The sequence below is a fragment of the Lycium barbarum genome, chromosome 12 (genome assembly GCF_019175385.1).
Source record: "Lycium barbarum isolate Lr01 chromosome 12, ASM1917538v2, whole genome shotgun sequence".
Taxonomy (NCBI): domain Eukaryota; kingdom Viridiplantae; phylum Streptophyta; class Magnoliopsida; order Solanales; family Solanaceae; genus Lycium; species Lycium barbarum.
The window spans coordinates 66,087,970-66,110,227 of record NC_083348.1 but is presented as its reverse complement, the minus strand read 5'-3'; the positions used below and the strand labels follow the sequence as shown (position 1 = coordinate 66,110,227).

Sequence of the window (22,258 nt, the reverse complement as noted above, 5' to 3'; positions counted from 1 at the left end):
GCATGTAAGACATTCCGCAATGATAAAGAGGGGTTTGGGGGAGGCAAACTAGTATGACCACAACCACGAATTGGAATCGAATGACCATTTCTCACAACAATACCATTATTTTGATTGCTCAAATTAAAATAAGATGAGAGATTACCGTCCGAGGATGTCATATGAGAAGTGGCCCCGGTATCCATGTACCAATTTTGACCGGGCGGGTTCAAGGTCATGGTGTGCATTGCGGACTCGATGTCGGTTGGAACATATGACCCATGAGGGGCCACTGCTGCCGTGTAGAGCTGCTGGCCTGGAGGAGGGCCCAATATACCCTGCTGCCGTGGTGGGCCAGGCGGGGGACGAGCCCAAGAAGTCGTCGGCTACGGGCAGGGGGGAGCAGTAGCAGCCCAGCGAGGCTGCGGTACCCACTGCCAGTGGCCAAACTGTCCGGCAAGCCACTGCTGCGAAGAGTAGCTCGTTGGCTGCGGACTACCGCTGCTACGGCCTGGACCACCACGCCCGCCGCTGCTGCTAGTGTTTTTACCGTCGCCTGAGCCGCGGCCAGAACCATTTTTTTGGCCAGTCCCAGAATTTAGGCGGTGGGATTTTTCGGTTTTCCCTTGGTGTGAGCTTGTGTTTTCAGAGGGCAGTGTTGCGTCGTCGACCGCGGCTACCATAGCCGAACCAGACCCGTGAGACACCATCGCCGCAAGTTCACGTTCTTCCAAAACAAGGGAAGACCGAGCCTCTGTGAATGGGGGGAGAGGCTTAGCATGGCGAATTTGTGTCCCAACCCCTTTGTACGCTTCAGTGAGACCCGAAACCAGTTGAAGGGCAAGACGATTATTCGTCACGGGAGTCCCGACGTTTTTCAGTTGATCCGCAAGGCTCTTTAGACGTTGACAATAGGCGGAGGCATTGGGAAAATCCTCACGAGAGTCACCGCACGAGAGTTTTGATGATCTTGGAATATATCACGCAAGTGAACCCAAGCGTCCATGGCAGTAGCGTCTGGTTCAATGATGGTGTTTAACAGATCATTCGAAATTGTCGAATAAATCCATTGAAATACGGTGGCGTCAGTGGTCGTCCATAATTCGACTTCCTCATCAGTTTTGGGAGCTAGCTTCTCCTTACCTGTGGGTGGAGGAATGATGTGATGAAGGACCTTGCGAGAACGAGCATGAATCTTGGAAAGCTCGGCCCATGTTCCGTATTGTGAGTTCTCCATCTCAAGAGTAACAGAGATGTGATTCTTGATATTGGAGACCACGAGGGCCGGGTGGAACGAGGGCTTAGCCGGAGTGGTAGTTGCGTCGGCCATGGCGGAAAAAAATAAAAAAGTGACTGAAAGAGGAAGAAGAAAGAGGGACTAGGGCGTAGCGGAAGGAGGAAGAAGAAAGAAACCCTAATCTGATACCATGTAGGAAATATTTTCCGTCTGTCCTTTCATTCCTTGAATTGGTTAATATACAAAATATTCTGACCTAAAATAGGAGATTACAAAATATACAAAATATTCTAACCTAAAATAGCAGACTACAAAATATTCTAACTAATATTTACATAATCTATCAGTTTGCAATTGGTATGATTGGTATGAGTTCTATCTATTGAATAGGCCTCTCAACCCCTTGAACAAAGAGATATAGGGGATAAAATCTTTTATGTTGTTTCAACAGTCTCTCTGATTCTTCATTTGTGTTATGCAGGAAAAGCAATCTGCTTATTTGCTTAGAATCAAAGAAAAAGCTAGCACGCCAGAAGGAGCCCCACACCTTTTTGATTCAATTAAGGCTCAAGATAAGAGAATGAAGTTTGCATTTTTTGCAGCACTAGGAAACACAGTTGTCGCCAAAGATATTGATCAGGTGAGGCCGTGAGGGGTTAATTAACTTTGTTAACGTTAGATTTTTCAATCATTTTTCATAAATGGGATATTGTTTTGCGAGGATATCTATAGTCAATGATTCTCTATTGTCTGTAAACAACTGAGCAACAAAACGTGATAAACTTGTTCCCTAATATCAAGATGACAATCAGCAAACAGATTAACATAGTAAGTATGATATGAAAGCTTAAGTCTGTCACAGAGATATCCATGTTATGTTGGAAAATTGTCCATGTAGTTCCATAAATATCATCGAAGTTATTGAACCAAGCTCTGTGCTCAATGTTAACTTTGCAGGCTAGACGCATTGCATATGGAGGAGACAAAGAATTTCGGTGAGTTGTGACACTTGATGGAGCCCTTTTTTGAAAAAACTGGGACGATAGGTGGTGGTGGGGGTACCCCACGAGGTGGGAAGATGGGAACATCTAGCTTAGCTGCTAGTGTTTCTCCAGAAGCTGTGTCAAATGCAGAAAGTGAGCTTTCGATATTGGTTGAAAGTTTGGAGAACGTATTCCGAAGAATTACTGTTGCAGTGAAGTGTTACCAGCCTCAGAGAAGCCCATGTCTCAACTTGATAGCTAAAAGCCTCAAGGAGGTCTGAGCTGCCCCTGGAGTTTTGTTGTTCTTGTTGTGGTTATATATATATATATATTTTATTTTTTTTAATTATTTTGTTTTGCAATTCTTTCATCGGAAGCTAACTGATATTTGTTTCGTTGGGACAGATTGACAGTTTAAAGTCCCAAAACAATGATTTGAAAAGGCAACTGAATTCCTTAAGGGTTGCATCGGAACCCAGCAAGGATGTGTTATTAAACTGTATTGCAAAAACGTTGAAACAGTAAAAAATAATTTCTGAAACCAGAAAACAGAAACTGGACAGATTCTGGAAAAACCAGTAGAAAATGAAAACAGAAACTGGAAAAATAAGAACAATCTCTGAAAAATATTTAAGAATTAAAATCGAGCTCACTGGATGCACAATGTGTCCTTAAGGAAATTATTCCCCTCAAGTACCCGAGGTTAATGGAATATATCCTCCCAGGATAAAACAATCTTAATCACCGGTGTATCGGTACCTAAAACAACGGTGTCAGCGAACCACTCAACGGCAGTAAACTACACTGGAATTTATTTGTATAGAAGAAGAAGCTTTGAAGTTCAGAAATTTTGTAAGGAAAATTCTGAGGAATCAAAATTTGGTCCAAAAAGATTATCAATCAATTAGATCATTTGACCAAATCCAAATCCGAAGTCGAAGCCGAAGCCGAGCCGAGCGACGACGACGGCGCGAGGGGAGACCCTCTTCTTAACGCTTTAGCAACAAGAAAGAGTACTTCTACTTTTAAGTAGGAGAACTTTTCTTTCCACTACCAATGAGGGACAAATGCTCATTTTATAAAGCAAGAGGAACAACTCATTTTCCCTCCACTTCTTTTCCCTCTATTTCCCATTCAATCTATCATTTAAACCCAACAATCCCCCACATGAATGGGGAATGGCTATAAGATAAAGGAATGCACGGACAAGTGTGTAATTTACAAGCAAGGATTAATTGCATCTGGATAAGTAGGTTTCCCTTTGAACTTTCCGTAGTGAACATATGTCGGATATACTCGGTCAATCGGTAGATTTGATATCTTTGAACCGTCGAGCTTTGGTGTATACCTAGACAATCAATCGGTAGATTTGATAAAGGAATGCACGGACAAGTATGTCACACAATCAATCCTTTACCGGTTATGGTTCTTACGGTTGTGTTCGTTTCAGCCATGAACACCTCCTGGTTTCATGAGTGTATAGAGAATGAGCTTCTTACAATCATCCTCTTTGAAGCGGCTTACACTTCACACTCACATAGGTGATTCCTAAACGTGTTATCGCGTAGATACACTATTTGGTCAAACCTGCCAAACTTAGAAACCATTAAAAAACTTAAGCTTTATTAACTCGTTAAAAAAAATCTTAACGTTTTATCCTTATTCCTGAAAATTGTCTTCATCACGAGAATGGATTGAGTTATTTGACAATGCCGAACCGACAGTCACAACTTTTTTTGATCTCCTTGAACCTAGCTCTAGGGATCTCTAGTCTGCTAGGTAAAGTTATCGTCATGATGACTTGTCCTTATCCTTAAACCTATTCCCTTAGATGATCTTTCAACCGCCTCTCTAGATAGGCCTTTTGTTAGCGGATCCGATACGTTATCTCTTGACTTTACATAGTCAATAGTGATAACACCACTACAGAGTAATTGTCTAACGGTATTGTGTCGCCGTCGAATGTGACACGATTTTCCATTATACATAACGCTCCCTGCCCTACCTATTGCCGCTTAGCTATCACAATGTATACATATAGGTGCCAAAGGTTTGGGCCAAAATGGAATATCTTCCAGGAAATTTCGGAGCCATTCAGCTTCTTCACCGGCCTTGTCTAAAGCTATAAATTAAGATTCCATTGTAGAGCGGGCGATGCATGTCTGTTTTGATGATTTCCAAGACACTACTCCTCCACTAACGGTGAAAACATATCCACTCGTGGATTTAACTTCAGATGATCCGGTGATCCAGTTTGCATCACTATATCCCTCAATTACTGCGGGATATTTATTATAATGCAAAGCATAGTTTTGGGTGTGTTTCAAATACCCCAAGACTCGTTTCATTGCCATCCAATGAGTTTGATTGGGATTACTCGTGAATCGACTCACCTTACTAATAGCACATGCTATATCTGGTCGTGTACAATTCATAATATACATCAAGCTTCCCAAAACTCGTGCATAGTCTAATTGTGAGTCACTTTCACCTTCATTCTTTTGAAGTGCAAAACTAATATCAATTGGAGTCTTTGCAACATTGAAATTTAAATACTTGAACTTTTCACGTACCTTTTCAATATAATGTGACTGTGATAATGCACCTTGTGGAGTTTTATGGATCCAAATTCCTAAGATCAAATCAGCAACCCCTAAGTCTTTCATGTCAAATTTGCTAGCGAGCATACGCTGTTGACACTCAATTTTGTCCCGCCTCCCCTCCGAAATACCTATTTTGCGCGTCTGATATTTTGGAAAATTTAAAAATACACATTTAGATTTTTTACTATAATTATTAGTCTCTTATTAATACCCACGTTTTATTATTCCATTGCAATTATCATTATTATAATTATTATTTTATTATTAATTAGTATCATCATTATTTTATTATTAATTATTATCATTATTATTATTGTTATTTTGTTATTAATTATTATCATTTGTTATTATCAATAATTGTTATTTACTATTATTATTATTATTATTATTATTATTATCATTATTGTTATTATTATTACAATCATTATTATGAGTATCAGTATTATCATTATCATTTATCATTATCATTATTATTAATTATTGGTACTATTATTATTATTATTAATTATTACTGCTATTATTAATTCTTACCATTATCTTCATTATTATTATTAATTATTTTTATCGTTATTATTACTAATTATGATTAATTAATTATTGTTATTCTCATTATTACCATTATCACCATCATCATTATTATTATTATTATTATTATTATTATTATTATTATTATTATTATTATTATTATTATTATTATTATTATTAGCAGTATTATTACCGCTGTTCATTCACTACTATTATTTAGTATTATTGAAATTTGCATTTTTTCAGCGTTTTTTGCCAACTTCCGCATACACATCGCATTTATTTCGCGCGTTAAAATGACGACGTTTATTTATTGTTAAAATATTACTGCACGGCTATTGCAACATCATATAATTTCATTACCCGAGTCCTAATAATTACACATTTTTGTACTAGGTGATGTTTTGTCGCACTCAGTATATCATTAACTAAAATGGGTCTTTTATTCAAATTTAGAAGTCAAGCCATTTCTTGCACTCAGTCCGTATTTTGATTTATCGGATCCCAAATCAAAGTCCGACCAACTCGTAAATATTATTTGACCAGCCCATAGTTTTGACCCAAATTTTTAGACCAGTCCATTTTAAATTTATTAGTCCATTCTTTTAATACCCGGTCAAAATCGACCCAGTCCAAAAAGACCGGGCCCGGCCCATTTCCCACTTTAACAAGGGAAACCCTAGGGTTTCCCTCATTTCCCATTTCACTCTGCCGCACACCCCATTCCCTTTCCCTCCTTCTTCGCTCCTCCTCTCTGTCTCGTCTCCCCCTCCCACGTTACCACTGCCACTCCACCACGCCCTGTCCCCCACGCCACTGCAACTTCACCACGCCCTGTCCCCCACGCCACTGCCACCCCCCACACCTTCCTGTCACCACCCACCTTCGTTTGTCACCCGCTCTTCTCTCTCTTCCTTCAAACAAATCGGAATCTTATAAAGGAAGGGAGCAAAAATCAGGAAGGGGACGTTTTTTTTGGGTTTTCAAGGAAGAGATCGAGAAATCCCCTCTGGAAAATATAAGTTCTTGAGCCATCTAAAAAATTCCCTTACAAGAACGGATCTAAAACCCCTCAAGAATCACAATTTTTTTTTTTTGGAGAACCCCAAATTGCCTTGCAAAAGCAAATCCCCCTTTTAAAAATAAGCTTTTAGTCGCACAACATTCGCCTAAAATATTAGCCCATTTTTTGTGTTTTAAAAAATATTCGAAGCATCGAATCATCCCTTTTATTCTCATTTTTTGCTCTGGTTACTGTTTCGCATCCTAGTCTACGCCAACCCTGGAGATTCGAAGTGCGTCGAGGTTAGATCGAAACCTTCGCCTCATTTCGCTGCACCCGAAGAAAAGTTGAGTGCATCACATGAGGCTAGCATATGAACATATTTTCTGTCCTTGCTTACGTGCATCCAGACTGCATAACCATGTCTATATCCTTTGCTTGTCCATTCTTAGCTTAGCATGATTTTATTATGACACAGTTTGACTTGCAAGTTGATATTGTATAACTGTCATCATTAGCATGAGTTTATATGGCCTTACTTAATCAAAATATGTGTCAAATGTTCTTGATAGAACTAAAAGGAACTCTGAGTTCAACTCTAGTAGTCTGCATACATATATATATATATATATATATATATATATATATATATATATATATATATATATATATATATATATATATATATCTAGCATTTCTAAGTAAGTCTTGTAGGTGTATTAAGGTTCATCATTGACTGACTGATGTTAAAATGTTAGTTGCATGTCAAATGTTCACCCTCCGCTGAATCTGAATCTATTTTATTCACTTCTGTATAAACCTGTTGTCTTTAAAAAAAAAAGGGGGTATCACATGAACTAACTAAAAGCATATTCTCCGGGAGTATTGTGTAAACCTAAAATGCTGGTATTTGCTAGTCTATACATAATCCGCTGGTCTGTTCTGAATTTACATTATATATGTTTAGTCTTATTTATTTAGTAGATACTAATCCTTTTCCTTTCATTTTATGCATAACCACCGCATACGAGTCCGAGAGACTCGTCTCCTTCCGCGTTCAGTGTTGGGCTAAAAGCCCAACGTGCTCACTTCTCTCCGTCCAGCCCTGTCAGCAGCAAAAAAAAAACAAAAAGAAAGAAATGAAATTTCTGGGCAAGCCCAATAGCATGCACGATCACAGCAGCCCAAAATGGGCTGAGCCCATTTAATTATATTTTGCGCCTCTATTTTATTTTATTGCATTTAACTTGTATTGTTTTGACTAACACTTCATCTTACTCTTGTTTTCTACTTAGCTTAGATGAATTATAGGAGCATCAGCGTAAATAGTTTTAGAAATAACGGGTAGTTAATTTAAAGGGGAATGAATAATTACTGCCATAAGCTTCATTCCTTTCTATTTATGTTAAAACTATTCATAATATATAACATTTATTTTATTGGAATAATTGATTTTCAAAATAGCACGACTATATATTTTGAGTTAAGAGAATCATATTTTATTCTTGCTATCTTAGAAATTCCTAAATGTCATTAATACGCAAATATAAAACCCCAAGTATGTTTTATAAATGACTTCTCAAGTTTCGAATCAATCGTGCATATTTTTAGCTAAGTTAATGAGTTAATAAAAGAGAAATAAAACTCATGTCCCTTTGCATCATATTTATAAAATAAAGCTAGATTTTGTTTTGCATCATCATATTAACACAATTTTATTCAGAGTTCAAATTTTCTAAAACCTGTTACTTGTAAACCATTATATTTTCAAATTAGCTTTCTATAGTATTTAAAGTCTTTCTTTATGCAAATCATTATATCTGCTACAAATCCCATTTTAAATAACATTATCATATTTCCATTCAAAGCATTAACAACATTTATAAGTATTACTTAAATAGCATTATTATATTTTTTCAAAACCTTAGCAACATTTATAAGTCTTATTTTTAAAATAGTATTTAAAATCTTCTTTCATGCAAATCTATCACATTTGTTTCTGCAAGTCTTATTTCAAATACCCTTGCTATATTCTCATTCAAAAGTCTTAACAACATTTATAAGTCTTATTTTTAAAAGCATTTAAAGTTTTTTTTCCTTTATGCAAATTACTATATTTTTACAAGTTAGTTTAAATGGCATTATTATATTCCCTTTAAAACCTTAGTAAGATGTACAAGCTATTTTCATAAAAATTAAGCACTAGATTTAATCTTAATTAATTAAACTAAGTTTGACCGGATAACCGTATTTAACGGATTCTAAAGGATGCCTAACCCCTTCCCTTTAGGATGATATAGAACCCTTACCTAGAATGACACTGATTAAGCAGACTATTAACGGAGGTTTAATTAGCTTCACCTTAGTTAATAATTAGGTGTCCTAATTCACCGTAAAATCAATTAGGTGGCGACTCCTTAAAACGAAGCAAAATAAATAGGATTCACCAAAATGTTGTACTCCGCTTCAACCCGGTTAAAACGGGGTATAACAGCTTGGCGACTCCACTGGGGAACTATAGGTTCTAACCATAATAAACTTAGGTTAATAATTAATTGGTTGGATGTTTGGTTGTTTTTCTTTTTGCCTTTATTGTTGCTTTATTTGTTTCTCTTATGTTCTTTTAAGTGATTGTTTTATTATGTGAAATTTTCTATGTAATAATATGTTACTGCTTTCTTAAACTGGCATTCCGTTCATATTTCCTCCATTCCTGGAAAATTCACACAAATTCACACACTTAAAGCGGTTTCGCGGTTCGCGGCCGTGCACTACTAAATTACCCTTTAGTTGGATCGATCTTGTGGATTTAGTCGATCGGCGGTGCAGTCGACGACCACGGACTTTCCACCCCCAAGTTGTCCGCTTGGGTGGAACCTTGCGTCATAGGAAGCCAACTCCTAGTCAGCCTAAGATAGAGCTAAACCAAAACCCTTTTAAGGACATGCACGAGCCTAGGAGGCTTAATACCCAAGGTGTATTAAGTCCATTAGTCAGCCTTGTCCAAATGTCCGAGTGGGTCTATGACCCCAAGCGACGGTCATCATGTTATGTGTATTAATTTGAAGGATAAACATGTATGTTATATGGACCGTGTGCTATTTAGGTAGAACTAACCATTTGTGAACGCAGGTAGCCATGAGTCAACACAACATTTACCCGAGGTTTAGCATGGTTTTGAGCGTTCCTCCTCAACTAAAAGCATGGTGGATCGAATTGGGTGACTACGGACAGCGGGTAGTACGTGGAGCGTTGGGGCATTTACCGTCTTTAATGGATATCCAACCGTGTAGAGACATCATCGAGGCAGCAACTGTGTTTTGGGACGAGAAAAGGGCCGTGTTTAGGTTTGGCAATAATGAAATGGCTCCATTGTTAGAAGAAATAGGGGGCTATGTAGAAAATGCTGCTTTGTTACGTAAGAGGAAAAAATGGCAAAATTGTGGCATGATTATTCCAAAAGAGCCTTCACCAAAAGAATTGGTTGACAGTTTCGGATTTAGGAAGGGTAAAGGCGTAGAATGCTTACAAGGGTCTGCAATACCGTTTGATTACTTGTATCATAGATTTGGCCATCAACGGAGTTTCACCCATCATCAAGATGAATTCTTCTCGCATGACTCTTGGGAACAAAAACGATGCTTTGCCTTCGCAGTATGTTTTTTAGGCACTATGGTATTCCCTAAAGGGACAACAAGAGATATTCACACCCGACTCATTACCGTAACTGAAGCTCTATTTAGTGGCGTTGAAGGGAAGTACTACACAGTGGTCCCCATGATCGTGGCAGATATTTACCGAGCATTAGGACGTTGCAAGCACGGCTACAAGCATTTTGAGGGATGCAACTTGCTTTTACAGATTTGGTTGATGGAACATCTTCAAAAGGTTGACAGAAGTCTAGCACTTCGAAAGCCGACGGGTGAAAATCACATTCTGGGACATGTTCCAGGAGCAATTGTGACTAATAGGACATTCGAAAAGCCAAATTATGTAGAAGGGTGGGTAAGATTTCTCAGCCATTTGAACGATGATTCAATTCAATGGATGTTCAGTTGGTTTCCATCTGAGGGTTTGGTATTTCGTGTGAAGATCGTGTTGTTTTTAGTTTTGATAGGACTTCGGGGCTTGCAACCTTACACCCCACTGAGAATTTTAAGGTAATCTGGAAGAAAGCAAAACATACCTTTAGTGGCAGACATGGATCGTTATCGAGCCGACTACAAGGAAGGAAAAATTCCTTTTGCAAAAGAGGTTATCAGCATGTGGAAATCAAGGGCAACTATGAAAGTAGATTCAATCGAGCCAAATAGATACCAAGCTGGATGCGAGGATAACTACCTGGAGTGGCTCAAGAGCAACGAAGGGCCTTCCTCATTTTAATTAGCTTATGAAAGTCAAGTAGTAATTCTAATAATTTCTTTTCATTGAGATTTCAAATTCTAAACACTGTATGTTTTGGGGCCTTCAATTAATAGCACATTGGGATGACATATAATTGCATATTTTATCCTTCAAATCCGCGTTAGGCCCACCTCTGGCACAAAAGAGGTCCTTTGCATAATAGGTCGCCCTGTATCTTCTTTTATTATGTGATTTGTTTGCTATGCAGTATGTGTGTTGTTTGCTATGCAATATGTGCTTCTTTCAACGTTGTTTGCTAAATGTTCACATTATTTTAAGCAACAATCATTCGCACCATACTAACACAGTTTTTTTTTTCATTCTTTGAAGGTTTTTATTTTACTTTTATTATTCCCCCAAGGTTGATTTGTGTTGACTGCGAACTGGCAGACCACCCATACTTCACGAGATCAAAAGCACGAGATCAAAAGCACGAGCATCCGGCGATATGAATGATTCAGGGGCATTCGAACAAACTGGCTTAGGACTCGTCACCCTTCCAAGAGACGAACCTGAGGCTTCAGGAGGGGGAAATGATGAACTCATTGCCCAATTGTTGCAGCAAATGGACAATATGCAAACTGAAATTGAGCGACTGCGAAATCTCACCAACCTGTCCATCACCCTGAACGCTCCTCACCCGGAACACAGAACAAACACAACAATTCCACCGTCCTTTTCGCCCGTCGATTCACCCGCTCCTCAGCCCTCTCCCTCAAACCCTCCACTTTTCACAGTCCATCCAAATACTACCAACCCCCAACCAACTAACCAGCAACAATCCACCTCGCAACAATCGAACCCACAACAAGCCATTCCACCCCAGATCCACTCGCAACCAACCATCCCGCAACAAACCAGCAGCAAACCACCCCGCAGCAAACCAACATACAACAAACTACCTCACAGCCAAACGACCCACAACAAGCCAATCTCCAGCAAACTAACTTTCAACAAACCAATTCGCAACCTTTCACTACTCCCTACATTCCTCAACCTGCAGTTACCCAAACTAACCCATATACACAAAACTACCAAGCAGCTCAACACACACCACTAGCACACATTGCTAGCCATAACACGCAGTATGTGCCAGAAGCTCAGCCTTTCACTACCCAGGTACAGAACTTGCAGCATCCAGAGGTTGACCCTTATGAGGAGTTGGAAAGGGAAGCCAGGGCGAGAGCGGACGAGGATGTGGCAAAAGAGCTTCGCAGTCTAAGGGAAGCAGTCAGAAATATCCAAACCAATAGGGGATGTGAAGGACTTGAATATGAGGATCTGTGCATTCATCCTGACATCGAGTTACCTGCTGGATATAAAGTACCAAAGTTTGACATGTTCGATGGGAAGGGAAACCCTCGAGCTCATATGAGATCATATTGCGATAAGCTTGTCGGAGTGGGTAAAGATCAAGCTATCAGAATGAAACTATTTATAAGAAGTTTAACGGGAGAGGCACTCGATTGGTACACATACCAAGACCCGCAGAGATGGCACAGTTGGGGAGAGATGGCCCAGGAATTCATGGACAGATTCAGGTTCAACACTGAGACTATCCCGGATCGGTTTTATTTGATGAAGCTGGAGAGAAAATCAACAGAAACTTTCCGGGAATACGCTATGCGCTGGAGAGCAGAAGCCGCAAAAGTCCAGCCCCCGATGGCAGAGAGTGAAATGACAATGCTCTTTGTACAATCTCTAAAAGACCCCACATACTATGAGAGAATGTTAAGCGTCATTGGACAGAAGTTTTCTGAAGTCATCAGGATGGGGGACTTCATTGAAGAAGGGATTAAAACAGGGAGAGTTACAAATCTGGCGGCTTTGCAGGCCACGAGTTAGGCTATTCAGGCGGATCCTTCTAAGAAGAAGAGAGACGGAGTGTCCCCGGTCATGGCCATCCAAGACCGAAGACCAACCCAAAAATCAACCCACCAATATCCTTCACCCCAGCCTTCGCATTACAACCAGTACACCCAAACACCTCAGCCTTATTACCAACCCCCATCTACCCCCCTTCCTGTTTACCATACTCAACCAGCATACTACTCACCTCGAACCCCTTCCTATCAAAACCCATCACAACACCGGCCAACCTACTCACCACAACCCCAGTACCATTCACCAAACCGCCCACAAAACGCACCCAGACCGCGCCCAAATGTCGAAAGAAAACCAACCAAGACTTACACACCGTTATCCGAACCCTTAGCCCAACTGTACGAGAGGCTGAAAATGGCAGGAATACTCCAACCGATTCAGGGAAGAATTCCTGATCCCCTCCCTGGATGGTATGACGGGGCCAAACATTGTGCGTATCATTCGGGAGTTGCGGGGCAGGATACCGGAAATTGCTATGCTCTCAAGGACAGAGTTGAAGCATTGATCAAGGAAGGGGTCATACAGCTTAAGGAAGCTCCCCCGAACATAAACAACAATCCGCTGCCGAATCACGGCGACGCAAATGTGCACATGATCACCATTGACGAAGATTGCAATCTGGAGGGGACTATCGCGCCAGTTAAGAAAAGGGAGAAGATTGAATCGTCAGCTTGTGTTGCTCCAATAATCACGGTTCAAATGAGGGCCCCATTCGAAGTGCTCACTCCAAGGCCCAGGATCACAACCTTAGTTGCTTCAGCACCTTCTCGTAACACCAAAGCAGTCCCTTGGAATTATCAGTCTGATGAAAGGGGCGAAGAGAAAGGAAGAGTGGTAGTGGAAACCGTTGCCGCCGGAATGACTAGGTCTGGACAGTGCTATGCTCCCGAAGAGGTAGCACGAGGGGCACCAAGCAAGGAAAATGGCCCGAAGAAGACTGTTACCGAGGCTGAAGTCGAAGAATTCTGGAGGAAAATGCCAACCAAGGAATACTCTGTTGTAGAACAATTGAAGAAAACGCCAGCTCAGATTTCCTTATTTGCATTATTGATGAGTTCTGAGGCTCATAGGAGTGCTCTAGCGAAAATACTGAATGAAGCCTATGTTCCGCCCGAGACGTCCAGCGAGAAACTATCAGCTATGGTGGGGGAAATCCTGGAAACCCACCGAGTTTCTTTTCATGATGACGAGTTGCCACCTGAAGGTTTGGAGCATAACAAAGCATTGAACATCACCATCAGATGCAGGGATAAGTTCATCTCCAAGGTGTTGATTGACGGAGGTTCAGCTGTGAATATATGTCCTGTTACTACTCTACGAGCCTTAGGGATTGATGTCGGGAAACTCCGCGACAGTCAGGTCAGAGTCAAAGGTTTTGACGGAGCCCAAAGAGACGTTGTTGGAGAGATCGACTTGGCTCTGGAGATTGGGCCTGTGGAGTTCATGGTGGAGTTCCAAGTAATGGACATATCTACTAGTTACAACCTGCTGATAGGAAGGCCATGGATCCACATGGCTGGCGCGGTTCCCTCCACCTTGCATCAGAGTCTGAAGTTTGTTTGGAATCATCAAGAAGTGGTGATCCATGGAGAAGGCAGCAATTTCCTCTACCCGGAAAGCTCAGTTCCTCTTATTGAAAGCGTAGAAAGGCTAGATCAGTTTTCCATATCAAGGAAAATACGTGCGTTGCTCAAGCAAAAAAGGTGAAACTGCCATAGGTGCTTATGATGGTGGCATGGGAGATGCTGAAGAATGGCTTCCGACCCGGTCGAGGCCTTGGTTTGAACTTGAATGGAATTGTGGAACCAATTCAGCTGCCTGGGCAGAAATATACGTTCGGTCTCGGATATGATCCCACTCCCGAAGAGATTGCACTGGCTAGTCTCAAAAGAAGAAGTGACGTTCCTTTGCCAAAGCCTGTTACTCTCCTGAATCAGTCATTTCTCAAAGCATCCGCTGCCCAAGCATCAGAGGGAAAACTTGAAGACAGCCTCCTGGAAAGTTTTAAGGGTCTATTCATTGCCGAGGAGGGAGCTGAATGCAACATGATTTCGGATGGGTGCTCTGAAGACACGACTATCTGGGATGCAGAACCTGGATGCCGTTTGAACAATTGGAGTTGTACCCCGCCCCCGTTTCTTCGGGAGTCTTGGTAGACAAATTGTATTCAGTATTTAATGTAACAAACACGATTCGAAATTGAGGCCTGAATCGTGCCAATGCTTTTGTTATTTTGCCTCCAAAACTTTTGAAAGCTCAAATGCGAATTTCAAGCCCTGCTTTTACTTATATATTTTCCGTCTTTGTTTAATTAATTTTTCTCTTATTTTTCAGCAATCAAATTAATAAATCTGCCGATACTGTGAATGTGACACATAATGAAACAAGCGAGCCCGTAGTAAATGCCGAGCAAGACTCTGAAGAGTGTGAAGAGGATATGCAACCGGAAGGATTAACTAAGGATATTGAATATTTTGAAAATAAGCCAAAGCCAAATTTGGATGAAACGGAAATTATAAATTTGAGTAATTCAAAAATCATGATGGAAGTGAGAATCAGTGTCCACTTGACCCCGTCGCAGAGGGAAAAATTGATCAACCTTTTGAGAGAATATATAGATGTGTTCGCTTGGTCTTAAGATGATATGCCAGGTTTAAGCACTGACATTGTTTCGCATAAGTTGCCTCTCGATCCATCCTGTCCTCCGGTGAAACAAAAGAAGAGAAACATTAAATCAGATTTGAATTTAAAAATTAAAGAAGATATCTCCAAACAATTTGATGCAAAGGTTATTCGTACTACGATGTACCCCACTTGGCTAGCCAATGTCGTGCCCGTACCAAAGAAGGATGGCAAAGTTAGAGTATGCGTAGATTATCGGGATCTCAACAAGGCTAGCCCGAAAGATGACTTTCCCCTCCCGAATATCCACATGCTCATTGATAATTGTGCGATGCATGAGTTGCAGTCTTTCGTGGATTGCTACGCGGGATATCACCAAATCTTAATGGACGAGGAAGATGCTGAGAAAACAACATTCATCACACCTTGGGGAGTGTACTATTATCGGGTGATGCCTTTTGGGCTCAAGAACGCAGGTGCTACCTATATGAGAGCCATGACCACTATTTTCCATGATATGATCCATAAAGAGATTGAAGTCTATGTGGATGATATCATCATCAAGTCACGAAAGAGCTCAGATCATCTGGCGGATTTGAGAAAGTTCTTCGACAGGTTGAGACGATACAATCTGAAGTTAAAGCCCGCAAAATGTGCATTTGGTGTTCCTGCAGGGAAGCTGTTGGGTTTTATCGTGAGCAGGAGAGGTATAGAGTTGGACCCCTCGAAGATAAAGGTTATTCAAGAATTGCCTGCCCCAAAGAGTCGAAAGGATGTGATGAGTTTCCTCGGTCGACTCAATTATATTAGTCGATTCATAGCACAATCGACGGTGATATGCGAGCCAATAATCAAGTTGTTGATGGAGGATGCTGCTACCAAATGGACTGAAGATTGCCAAAAAGCTTTTGACAGAATCAAGGAGTATTTGTCCAATCCACCTGTTTTGGTACCTCCAGAAGCTGGAAGACCTTTGTTGTTGTATTTGTCTATATCAGCGAACGCATTTGGATGTGTGTTGGGACAGCATGATGAGACGGGGAAGAAAGAGCAAGCAATATATTATTTAAGCAAGAAGTTCACACCTTACGAGGCGAGATATACTTTATTGGAACGCACTTGTTGTGCCTTGACTTGGGTAGCACAGAAGTTGAGACATTATCTGTCTGCATACACCACTTATCTCATTTCAAGGATGGATCCACTCAAGTATATCTGCAGAAGCCTATGCCTACTGGGAAGCTAGCCAAATGGAAAATTTTGCTAAGTGAGTTCGATATTATATATGTTACTCAAAAGGCTGTCAAGGGGTAGGCGATAACAGATCATCTTGCTAAAAACCCTGTGGATGAAGAATATATGCCCCTCAAAACTTATTTCCCAGACGAAAAGGTGTTGTTTGTCGGGGAAGATATTGCCGAAGAATACCCAGGGTGGAGAATGTTCTTTGATGGGGCGGCCAACTCCAAGGGAGTAGGCGTTGGAGCGGTATAGATTTCAGAGTCAGGCCAGCATTATCCCATTTCAGCAAAGCTCGGGTTTCCGTGCACCAATAATATGGCGGAGTATGAAGCTTGTATTCTTGGCCTCAGAATGGCCGCTGATATGAATGTGCAAGAACTTCTGGTTATAGGCGATTCAGACTTATTGGTCCATCAAGTGCGAGGCGAATGGATCACTAAGAACATAAAGATACTTCTGTACCTGCATTGCGTGAAAGATCTATGTAAGAGATTTGTCAAAGTAGAATTCAAACATGTTCCAAGGGCCCAGAATGAACTTGCTGATGCTTTAGCAACCTTGTCTTCCATGATTCAGCATCCAGACAAAAATTACATAGATCCTGTTAAGGTGAACGTGCATGATCAACAAGCTTATTGTTTCTGTGTGGACGAAGAGCCTGATGGAGAACCTTGGTACTATGACATTAAGAAGTATCTTAAGGCAGGAGACTATCCAGAGGGCATAACCAATGTTCAGAAGAAAACCCTTCGGAGATTAGCAAACCATTTTTTCCTAAGTGGGGAAATCCTGTACAAGAGGACTCCAGACTTAGGGCTACTAAGGTGTGTTGACGCTAAAGAAGCGGCCCAGTTGGTTGAAGAAGTGCATGGCGGTACATGCGGGCCTCATATGAATGGTTTTACTCTGGCCAAGAAAATTCTTCGAGCAGGCTATTTCTGGATGACTATGGAATCAGTTTGTATCTGCTTTGTACAAAAATGTCACCGATGTCAGATTCATGGCGATTTGATTCGAGTGCCGCCAAATGAATTAAATGTGACGAGTTCCCCGTAGCCCTTCGCAGCCTGGGGCATGGATGTCATTGGTCCTATCGAGCCAGCCGCATCAAATGGGCACAAGTTCATTTTGGTAGCCATTGACTACTTCACAAAGTGGGTGGAAGCATCTTCGTACAAGTCAGTAACGAAGAAGGTAGTGGCAGATTTTGTTCGCAACAACATTATTTGTCGATTCGGGATCCGGAGTCGATTGTAACAGATAATGGAGCTAATCTTAACAGTGATTTGATGCGGGAGATTTGCGAAACATTTAAGATTACTCATCGCAATTCCACTCCTTATCGACCTCAAATGAATGGAGCAGTTGAAGCAGCCAATAAAAACATCAAGAGAATATTGAGGAATATGATTGATAATTACAGGCATTGGCACGAAAAACTGTCGTTAGTTCTTCTCGGTTATCGCACTACTGTGAGGACTTCAACTGGGGCAACGCCTTATCTTTTGGTCTATGGGACAGAGGCGGTGTTACCTGCAGAGGTAGAGATACCATCGTTGAGAATTATCCAAGAAGCTGAGTTAAGCGATGCTAAATGGATACAGAATCGATACGAATAATTGATGCTCATTGATGGAAAGAGAATGAATGCAGTTTGTCATGGGAAGCTTTATCAGAACAGAATGGCCAAAGCTTTCAACAAGAAGGTAAGACCGAGGCAATTCAAACCGGGGCAATTGGTACTGAAACGCATATTCCTATGTCAAGATGAAGCTAAAGGAAAATTTGCACCTAACTGGCAAGGACCTTATATGGTTCATCGAGTATTGACCGGAGGAGTTTTAATCCTAGCAGAAATGGATGGTGAAATTTGGCCAAAAGCTATCAATGCAGATGTCGTCAAGAGATATTACATCTAGGAGCTCTCTTTTATTTTGTATGGAGTATTTTGCAATAATTTTCCATGTAACGGAGCTACTCTCCCTCGGCGGGATGCGTAACAAACCTATATCGGGTTGGGCAAGACAAAATCTCAAATTCATTTCTGCTTGTATTTTGAACTACGCTTGACCTGATTCCCATGGGGGATACGTAGGCGGCCCACATAGGCCTCGGTCACATCACTTTATTCCCTCAATTTCATTTCTGCTTGTAATTTGAACTACGCCTGACCTGATTCCCATGGGGGATACGTAGGCGGCCCGCATAGGCCTCGGTCACTTTATTACAAAAAACTCAATTTCATTTCTGCTTGTATTTTGAACTACGCCTGACCTGATTCCCATGGGGGATACGTAGGCGGCCCGCATAGGCCTCGGTCACTTTATTACAAAAACCTCAATTTCATTTCTGCTTGTATTTTGAACTACGCCTGACCTGATTCCCATGGGGGATACGTAGGCAGCCTATATAGGCTCGGTCTTGCCATTTTAAAAGCTCAACATCCCCTGTGCTAGAAACTGGGACAAATTTTTAAAGGCATCGCCGCCAGACGACATCGAGAGACTAGGAAGAATATTGTTCCAACAGAGTCATCCGGCAAAGGAAAACTTCGGAAAAGGGGCATTCGCTTTGTTTGACAATGTGTCACAGTTCCAAGTTCAACAGAAATCATTTATCACTATACACATATTTTACTATGTCTATTTTTTTTTTGGAAAAAATGTGACTGTAATCAGACTGTTTACTAGTTGTCCAAGACTTAAAATGAGCGGAGGTTACAAGTTCAGACGAACTTAGAGACGAAGCTGAGCACCGCCTTTCATATGTCGCATGGGCTGTGCACCGCCTTTCATACGTTGCATGGGCTGCGCGCTGCCCTTTTAAAATTTCTGCATAAGGCTGAACACCGCCTTTCATATGTCGCATGGGCTGTGCACCGCCCTTTGAATTTTCTGCATAAGGCTGAGCACCGCCTTTCATGTTTGCATGGGCTGCGCACCGCCCTTTGAATTTTCTGCATAAGGCTGAGCATCGCCTTTCATGATTGCATGGGCTGCGCACCGCCCTTTGCATTTTCTGCATAAGGCTGAGCACCGCCTTTCATATGTTGCATGGGCTGCGCACTGCCCTTTTAAAATTTATGCATAAGGCTGAGCACCGCCTTTCATATGTCGCATGGGCTGTGCACCGCCCTTTGAATTTTCTGCATAAGGCTGAGCACCGCCTTTCATACGTTGCATGGGCTGCGCGCTGCCCTTTTAAAATTTCTGCATAAGGCTGAGCACCGCCTTTCATATGTCGCATGGGCTGTGCACCGCCCTTTGAATTTTCTGCATAAGGCTGAGCACCGCCTTTCATACGTTGCATGGGCTGCGCGCTGCCCTTTTAAAATTTCTGCATAAGGCTGAGCACCGCCTTTCATGTTTGCATGGGCTGCGCACCGCCCTTTGAATTTTCTGCATAAGGCTGAGCACCGCCTTTAATATATTGCATGGGCTGTGCATCGCCCTTTTAAAATTTCTGCATAAGGCTGAGCACCGCCTTTCATATGTTGTGCGGGCTGTGCACCGCCCTTTTGAAATTTCTGCATAAGGCCGAGCACCGCCTTTCATATATTGCATGGGCTGTGCACCGCCCCGTTGAAATTTTTGCATAAGGTTGAGCACCGCCCCTTTGAAGATTTCTGCATAAGGCATCGCACTGCATTCGCATTGCTGTGTTATTTTTTGCCCCTGCGTACGCTCGCAGCTGCGTTGCACCGCACCTGCTTTGCTTTATTATTTTCAAATGCCCCTGCGTATGCTCGCAGACGCACCACACCACATCTGTCATTTTAATCATTTGCAGTTTTATGAGCTTATCTTATCACTTTACTTTCGATATTTATTTTTACTGACTATTTTATCTAGTCTAAGCTTCGCAGGAACCTTAGCGCAACGTGGAACTATTTCTTCTGCAGCGAACTGGAGAAAATGCGTCGGGAAGGAAAGCAAACTTTCCGACAAGGATCGAAGATCTACCTCGAACACACAGCTCCAAACCCAAGTATTCCGCTTGCATCCCAGCACATTCATATTTCAGAACTCTTAAGTTCGGCCCAGCGTCGACATAATCCGACACTGGTGCAATGGTTTGCAAAGATTCGCGCCAATCGGAATTCATTAGTCATAAGGTGTCGTAGTTGTCCCAGAACTACACACGGCCTGATTCTCGTACAGCCCGAGATATGTAGGCGATTCAGAGGCCAGAGTTCGGCCGTAATTTTCTTTACCCTTAGGCCTCCATAATCCTTTAGCCGGGACAAAATAGGCTACTAAGTCAACATCTTTGCCCGACAATTTCTTTCATCATTACCGGGCAAAGAGGGACAAGTTTTTGACACCCAATTTTGTCCCGCCTCCCCTCCGAAATACCTATTTTGCGCGTCTGATATTTTGGAAAATTTTAAAATACATATTTAGATTTTTTACTATAATTATTAGTCTCTTATTAATACCCACGTTTTATTATTCCATTGCAATTATCATTATTATAATTATTATTTTATTATTAATTAGTATCATCATTATTTTATTATTAATTATTATCATTATTATTATTGTTATTTTGTTATTAATTATTATCATTTGTTATTATCAATAATTGTTATTTACTATTATTATTATTATTATTATCATTATTGTTATTATTATTACAATCATTATTATGAGTATCAATATTATCATTATCATTTATCATTATCATTATTATTAATTATTGGTACTATTATTATTATTATTAATTATTACTGCTATTAGTAATTCTTACCATTATCTTCATTATTATTATTATTAATTATTTTTATCGTTATTATTACTAATTATGATTAATTAATTATTGTTATTCTCATTATTACCATTATCACTATTATTATTATTATTATTATTATTATTATTATTATTATTATTATTATTATTATTATTATTATTATTAGCAGTATTATTATCGTTGTTCATTCACTACTATTATTTAGTATTATTGAAATTTGCATTTTTTCAGCGTTTTTTGCCAACTTCCGCATACACATCGCATTTATTTCGCGCGTTAAAATGACGACGTTTATTTATTGTTAAAATATTACTGCACGGCTAGTGCAACATCATATAATTTCATTACCCGAGTCCTAATAATTACACATTTTTGTACTAGGTGATGTTTTGTCGCACTCAGTATATCATTAACTAAAATGGGTCTTTTATTCAAATTTAGAAGCCAAGCCATTTCTTGCACTCAGTCTGTATTTTGATTTATCGGATCCCAAATCAAAGTCCGACCAACTCGTAAATATTTTTGACCAGCCCATATTTTTTACCCAAATTTTTAGACCAGTCCATTTTAAATTTATTAGTCCATTCTTTTAATACCCGGTCAAAATCGACGCAGTCCAAAAAGACCGGGTCCGGCCCATTTCCCACTTTAACAAGGGAAACCCTAGGGTTTCCCTCATTTCCCATTTCACTCCGCCGCACACCCCATTCCCTTTCCCTCCTTCTTCACTCCTCCTCTCTGTCTCGTCTCCCCCTCCCACGTTACCACTGCCACTCCACCACGCCCTGTCCCCCACGCCACTGCCACCCCCACACCTTCTGGTCACCACCCACCTTCGTTTGTCACCCGCTCTTCTCTCTCTTCCTTCAAACAAATCGGAATCTTATAAAGGGAGGGAGCAAAAATCAAGAAGGGGACCTTTTTTTGGGTTTTCAAGGAAGAGATCGAGAAATCCCCTCTGGAAAATATAAGTTCTTGAGCCGTCCAAAAAATTCCCTTACAAGAACGGATCTAAAACCCCTCAAGA

General features: G+C 40.8%; 1 pseudogene; it reads left to right on the top strand.

Moving 5' to 3' along the window:
- LOC132624365 (structural maintenance of chromosomes protein 4-like) overlaps positions 1 to 22,258 on the top strand; it is a 47,248-nt pseudogene that overhangs the window by 18,906 nt on the left and 6,084 nt on the right.